Raw genomic sequence first — 7,464 nt, forward strand, 5'->3', positions numbered from 1 at the left:
CCCTCCTTTTTCTCTAATTTTGGTCTGCAAACTTAGGTTGTTAACCATCCAGAAGACAAACTTATTGTTATTATCAAACGATTTAGGCTACCAAGCTTAATAACCTCACTATCTCACTGCATTTCAAACATCTTAGGCATAATAAGGAACAGGTATTTTTCATCAAGTATTGCGTATCAAATATTTTTAAAGATACCTTTTCCATGTTATGTCTTAGGTGTTTGATGTTCAGAGAGAGTTATACTAACCTCAACTGTTTATGCTATAGGGTCATAATATCATTAAGCCTATCTTCTGGATAGTTAACAACTTAAGGTTTCACACCAAAAAATTAGGGAAAAACATAGGCTACAAGGATAGCCAACATTTTCACCCTAGCACTTCAAGGTCAGTGAGGACTCAGGACAGAAGAGAATCTGTATTGTAACATCTTCAAACTCAGTGTTGTTTCATATTTTCTGTTGAAGGAAATTATGAGGCCACAGAGGGAAGTGATCAATGATGTATGATCAATGATGTAGCATATGCCTAATGAGAGTCACTCAGAGAGAAAATATTCTCTCAGGCTTTCATATAGAGCAAATGGTTCAAACAATGGCTGTGACTCATCTGGATGGATGAAATTGACAAAAAATGTAGAAACCACTGTACAGAGTTTCAAGGCAAATTCTGAGGGGATTTTACTGACCTTTTCAGATACAAAATTTACATTTTTTTGTTATGTGGGTCTTGCTTTATCTTAGTCTTAATCATCCAGCAGAAAAGTATAAACAAAAGGTACAAAAAGTAAAGCAATATTAATATGCCGCTTTATAAATGGCTCAAGTGAACAGCTTGTGACAGTTGCCAGTTCTGCTAATAAGCTATTACTATCATAGAGAATTGGACTATATTGGGTTATTTTGCTGAATTCGAGAACCTACAATGTTTGCACTGGCATCAAGTATGATAAAGTTCTTTAAATACTTCAAGTACACCTTTTATTAGAGCAATGGAACACCCACCTCTGACAAAACAAAACTTAAAAAGGGGATGTAATTGAAGAACTGTTTTGTAATATATATATATAGATAGATAAATAGATAGATAAATAGATAGATAGATAGATACAGAGAGAGAGAGAGAGAGAGAGAGAGAGAGAGAGAGAGAGAGAGAGAGAGTTACTTTCTCTTAGTTCAAGGAGAAGAAAGGTTTGTACCAATATTCTTTAGACAAGATATCATGTCCACATCTTGTACTCTGAAGAGCTACTATGAAGCCAACAATATTCAATGTATTAATTATTATAGCTGTCCCACAAATCTGTTTTGAAACTGTTTCTTTGCAATTTCTTTCTCATTAAAATTAATTTAAAAAAGAAATTAAGAAGAAAAATGTCTATGCAATTGAAAAACGGAAACAAAATAAAGGAGTCAAGTGTCTGGATCACTGAGCACTCTGACCCTGATTTCGAGGAACAAATTCTATACACTGCTACCATTCTGTAATCTGGTGTGGCTGCTGTCTCCACTCTGCAATATGGGGCTCTGAAGTTTACTCCTCAAAGCAAAGTCTCACACCTTTGTGATTCTGAGGCTGCAAAGGACACCAACCTGTCACCTCCTGTGATGCCCTCAGAACATCTTTTCTATTTTCCTGTTTCTTCTGGGCAATGTATGTCTCTGCTCAGTCTTTGCATTCAACACCTTTACTGGAGCTTCATTTCCAGCCAAACTCACAACATTTTAAATCATTCTTCTGGGCTCTTTGCTTTTCACTCTCACCATAAATATAATAGACCCCAACAATAGCCATGTTGCTGCCCAATATTTGACTGCTTTGAGATTTCCTTCAAAAGATTAATCAGTCCTCCATGTTTAATTTCAGTCTCAGGCAAACTCTGGACAAAGCCAAAATTCAGACAAGCTTTCTGCCAAGGCAAAACACAAATGATCTGGATTCCAACAACCAATGCAGTTATTCTCAGAAGAAACCTCCCCAGCCTGGTCTTTACATGTTGGCTTTCTATCAGTTTTCTGGTCTGAGCTCCGACTAGAATCTCCTCTACAGGAGAGCCGACGCTGTTCCAGCACTTTGCTCATAGATGACATCTCCAAACCTTTCCTATCTCTTCCCATAAACCATTCCCAAAAGCTTGTATCCCACATGTCAAGTGTAGTCACAGCAACAGCTCCACTTCTCTGGTACTAATTCTGTCTTCATTACTCTTCTCACTTTGCTGGGACAAATAACTGACACTCAAGATTAAGGAAGGAAACATTTATTTAGCTCACAGTTACTGGAGGTTCATAGTTTAAAGCAGCCTAAATTACATAGCAAGACCTCTAGACCCTGATGTACCATGTTACAGGGTGTGGAAGAGAGGCTGGGGTGCTGCTGCATTCAGGATGATCTGCTCCATACCTCGAAGAAAGGCCACCAGGCCTGGGTGGTGTGAGGAAGCGTAAGTTGTCAGTCTAAAAGTTCATGCCTCTCTGTTCCTACTCCTCAAGCCACGCGTGGTCCTCTGGCATGCCCGTCAAGCCACTTTTGAGATGTCAAGAATTTAGCGATTGTGTGCAGTAAAATTTTGAATCTCTTTGGTGGAGTAGGGAATATGATGTCTGTTGGTTGGTATTATCCTCAGTGGACAAACTTATGAATCAAAAAAGGAGATTTTAAGATACAACTTTCCACCTTCAGACTCAGATAAAAAATGTAAAAGCTTCTAAGTGGGTCCTGACAGAAAATCTCCTCTCTTTTAGCCACAAGGCTGAGGTTTTTGAGACCCAAGTGCAGTCCCTCATAATTCAATTGGCTGAACTGCAATGTAAATTAAATGCTTAGCCTCAAAGGTTATCCGAAGCAAAGGGGAGGGCACTGTTTGGAAAAGAATGGGATCCCATGAATTGGAATGGATTTGTGTGGGAGGATCCTGAGCAGACTGAGGTTTTTGAATTTTTAGTTGCTGGTGAGATTATTTATCCTAAGAATGAGATTTCTCCACCCATTGTGGCAGAGGAATCACTGCCTTCATCTTCTGCCATGTTAGTGTCTCCTAATATATCTGGAGAAACCAATCTTGCATGGGATGAACAGAATACTGGTGGGACTCCTCAGGACCCACGTTCCCCACCCGTTTGCCTCACCATGGACAGCAGAAGCAGAATAATGACCAGAATAATCTGACATACACTGACCTATGACACTGGCTGATTAGCCACAGTTTTCCCAAAAGTGAAATAGATGGGAAGCCTGCAAAAGCCTATAAAACCAGGCTTCAATAGTGTGATCCATGAGGAGATCTGTTATTCTCCCAAAGACCTTCTTGAGTTTTCTAACTCTTATAAGCAGAGGTCTAATGAGCAAGCTTGGGAATGGATTTTTTGGGTGTGAGATAATAGTGGAAAAAACGTACACCTGGATCAGGCTATTTGTTGATATGGGCCCACTAAGTAGGGATTCTAAAGTTAATGTTGTGGCTCATAGAGTAAAGCAATGTGTTAATAGTCTATTTGCCTGGTTGACAGAAGTGTGGCCCAAAAGATGGCCCATGGTGAATGATTTAGAGATGCCTGATATTCTATGATTTACTACTGATGAAGGGATTAAGAGGCTTAGGGAAATGGGAATGCTGGAGTGGATCTGTCGTGTTAAACCTAATCCTCCACATTTGGAAGATCCTAAAAGCATACTTTTCACTAACATCTTGAGAAACAGATTTGTGAGGGGAGCACCAGTATTCCTGAAGAGCCCTGACTGTGTGCCAGACCTTATGGTGGGGACCACAGTTACTCAAATGAGAAATATAAGGGCCATGGGCTTGATTGTATCCCAGAATGGCAGAGGTAAAGTGGAAGCACTTAATCACCATGAACAGCAAAAGTGGAACAATGACCAGAATAATCTGACTTTCACTGACCTATGGCATTGGCTGATTAGCCACAGTGCTCCCAAAAGTGAAATAGATGGGAAGCCTACAAGATTTTTGCTAGATTTATGTAAACAAAGAATTTAGGGACAAAAGAACAGAGACCTACTTCAAATCCTGGTAATAGAAAATCCTGGCTGCCCAGCCAGTTCCCAGATTTGAGCCAGTTTACAGATCCAAAACCCCTTGCATGATGGGGAGGCCAGGTCTTGGGGAAGCATCCTAATGTTCCCAGAATTTGTACAGTCAGTCTTTCTCCTATCCTTCCCCAGAGGGACCTAAGGCCTTTTGCCTGAGTGATTGTACATTAGGAAAGGGGGAATAATCAGATATTCTGGGGACTATTGATCACTAAATCTGTAATGACACTAATTCCAGGGGATACAAAACACCATAGTGGCCCTCCAGTAAGAGTTGGGACCTATGGATGGCAGGTGATCAATGTAGTTTTAGCCAAGGTCCGACTCATAATGGATTCAATAGGTCCTCGACTCCATCATGTAGTTATTTCCCCTGTTCCAGAATTTATACTTGGGATGGATATACTTAGTACTTGGCAGAATTCTCACACTGATTTCCTAACCTGTCATGTGAGGGCTATTATGGTTGGAAAGGCAAGTAGAGCCATTAGAGTTGTCCTTGCCTGGTATAATAGTGAAACAAAAGCAGTATTGCATCCCTGGAGGGATTGCAGAGATTAGTGCCACCATCAAGGACTTGAAGGATGCAGGGGTGATGGTCCCCACCCTATCTCCACTTAATTCTCCCATTTGGCCTGTGCAGAAGATAGATGGGTCTTGGAGAATGACAGTAGATTACTGTAAACTGAACCAGGTGGTGACCCCAATTGCAGCTGTGGTACCAGATGCGGCTTCCTTGCTTAAGCAGATCAATACATGCCCTGGTAATTGGTACTCAGCTGTTGATTAGGCAAATGACTTCTCCATACCTATCCATAAGGACCATCAGAAGCAATTTGCTTTCACTTGGATAGGCCAGCAATATACCTTCATTTTCTTACCACAAGGGTATATTAACTCCTTCCCTATGTCACAACTTAATTCATAGTGATTTTGACCACTTCTCTCTTCCTCAAGATAGCACACTGGTCCATTATATTGATGATGTTGTGCTGATTGGGCCTAGTGAGTAGGAGGTAGCAAGTATGTTGGATTTGTTAGTACAGCATTTGAGAGCCAGAGGATGGGAAACAAATCCCACAAAAATGTAGGGTCCTTCTACCTCAGTGAAGTTTCTAAGAGTCCAGTGGTGTGGAGCATGTAGACATATTCCTTCTAAGGTAAAAGATAAGTTGTTGCATCTGGCTCCCCTTATGACCAAAAAGTAGACAGAGCACCTAGTGGGCTTATTTGGATTTTGGAGACAACATATTCCTCACTTAGGTATCTTACTTTGGCTCATTTATAGAGTGACTCAGAAAGCTGCTAATTTGGAGTGGGGCCTAGAACAGGAAAAAGTCATGCAACAGTTCCAGGCTGCTCAAGCTGCTCAAGCTGCTCTGCCCCTGGGACCATATGATCCAGCAGACTCAATGGTACTTGAAGTATCAGTAGTAGATAAGGATGTTCTTTGTAGTCTCTGGCAGGCTGCCATAGGTGAATTGCAGGGGAGGCTTTTACAATTTTGGAGCAAGTCTCTGCCATGACCTGCAGACAATTACTCTCCTTTTGAGAAAAAGTTCTTGGCCTGATACTGGGCATTAGTGGAAACTGAACGATTGATTATAGGACACTAAGTCACCATGAGACCTGAGTTACCTATCATGACCTAGATATTATCTGATCCATCAAGCCATAAGGTTGGACATGCTCAGCAATAGTCCATCATTAAACGGAAGAGAAACATTCATGATAGAGTCAGGGCAGGTCCAGAGGATATAAGTAAATTACATGAGGAAGTTGCCCAGATACCTATGGCTCCTACACCTGTGTATTACCTTCTGTTTGCCAGCATACACCTATGGCATTATGGGGTATAACATATAATCAGCCTTCAGAGGAAGAGAAGACTATGGCCTGGTTTCCGGATGGCTCTGCAAGCTATGCAGGCACCACCCACAAGTGGATAGCTGTAGCATTACAGCTTCTTTCTTCTATATCACTAAAGGAAAGTGGTGAAGTGAAATCATCACAGTGGGCAGCACTTTGGACAGTGCACCTGGTAAGTCATTTCGCCTGGAGAATGAAATGGCCAGATATGCAACTATATAGTGACTCACTGGCCACAGCCAATGGCCTGACTGAATGGTCAGGAACTTGGAAGGAGCTTGATTGGAAAATTGGTGACAAGGATATTTGGGGAAGAGGTATGTAGATAGACCTCTCTATATGGGGAAAAGATATGAACATATTTATTTCATTTGTCAATGCTTACCAAAAGGTGGCATGAGCAGAAGAGAAGTTTAATAATCAAGTGGATAAGATGACCCATCCCGTGAATAGTGGCCAACCTCCTTCCTCAGTCACCCCTGTTATTGCCCAGTGGGAACCTGAACAGAGTGACCATTATGGCAGGGATGGATGTTATGCATGGACTGAGCAACATGGACTCGCACTCACTAAGGGTGATCTGGCTACAGCCACTGTTGAATGTCCAATATGCCAGAGGCCGACACTGAGTCCTCAATATGGCACCATGTACCGGGGTGATCAACCTGCAACCTGGTGGTGGATTGATTACATTGGACCACTTCCATCATGGAAGGGACTGTACTTTGTCCTCAATGACATAGATACATATTCTGGATATGGATTTGACTCTGCTACACATAATGCTTCTGTCAAAACTACTATCCGTGGTTTTACAGAATGCCTTATCCATCATCATAGAATTCCACACAGCATTGCTTCTGACCAAGGAACACATTTTACAGCCAAAGAAGTGAAGTAATGGGCTCATGCCCATGGAATTTACTGGTCTTATCATGTACCTCATTATCCAGAGGCAGTTGGATTAATAGAATGGTAGAATCATCTTTTGAAGATGCAGTTATAGCGCCAACTAGGTGGCAATAGTTTCCAGGGCTGGGGTAAGATACCTCAACAGCCTACATATGCTTTGAATCAGCACACTCTGTATTAGTACTGCGTCTCCCATAGCCAGGATTCATGGGTCCAGGCATCAAGGGGTGGGAGTAGGAATGGTACCACTCAGCATTACTCCTAGTGATCCACTAGCAAAATTTTGCTTCCTGTCCCCACAACCTTATGTTCTGCTGGACTGGAAGTCATAGTCCCAGAGGGGTGAAGGCTTGTACCAGGAAGCACAGAAATGATACTATTAAGCTGGAAACTATGATTTCCCTCTGGTCACTTTGGTCTTCTCATGCCTCTGAGGAAACAAATTAAAAAAGGAATCATAGTGTTATCAGGGGTGATTAACCCAGACTGTTAAAGGGGAAATTGGATTACTACTCCACAATGGAGGAAAGTAAGACTATACATGCAGTGCAGGAGATCCCTTGGGGCACCTCTTAGTATTGCCATGTCCTGTTATTAAGGTGAATGTGAAGCTACAACAACCTAATACAGGTG

At 41.7% G+C, this 7,464-nt stretch overlaps 1 pseudogene; it reads left to right on the plus strand.

Annotated features, from left to right (window-relative positions):
- Nucleotides 1-2,883: 2,883 nt before the first annotated feature.
- On the plus strand, nt 2,884-7,177 carry LOC101564799 (annotated as a pseudogene).
- The last annotated feature ends 287 nt before the right edge of the window (nt 7,178-7,464 follow it).

This window comes from Octodon degus, unplaced genomic scaffold, assembly GCF_000260255.1.
Source record: "Octodon degus isolate 3935 unplaced genomic scaffold, OctDeg1.0 scaffold00211, whole genome shotgun sequence".
Classification (NCBI taxonomy): Eukaryota; Metazoa; Chordata; class Mammalia; order Rodentia; family Octodontidae; genus Octodon; species Octodon degus.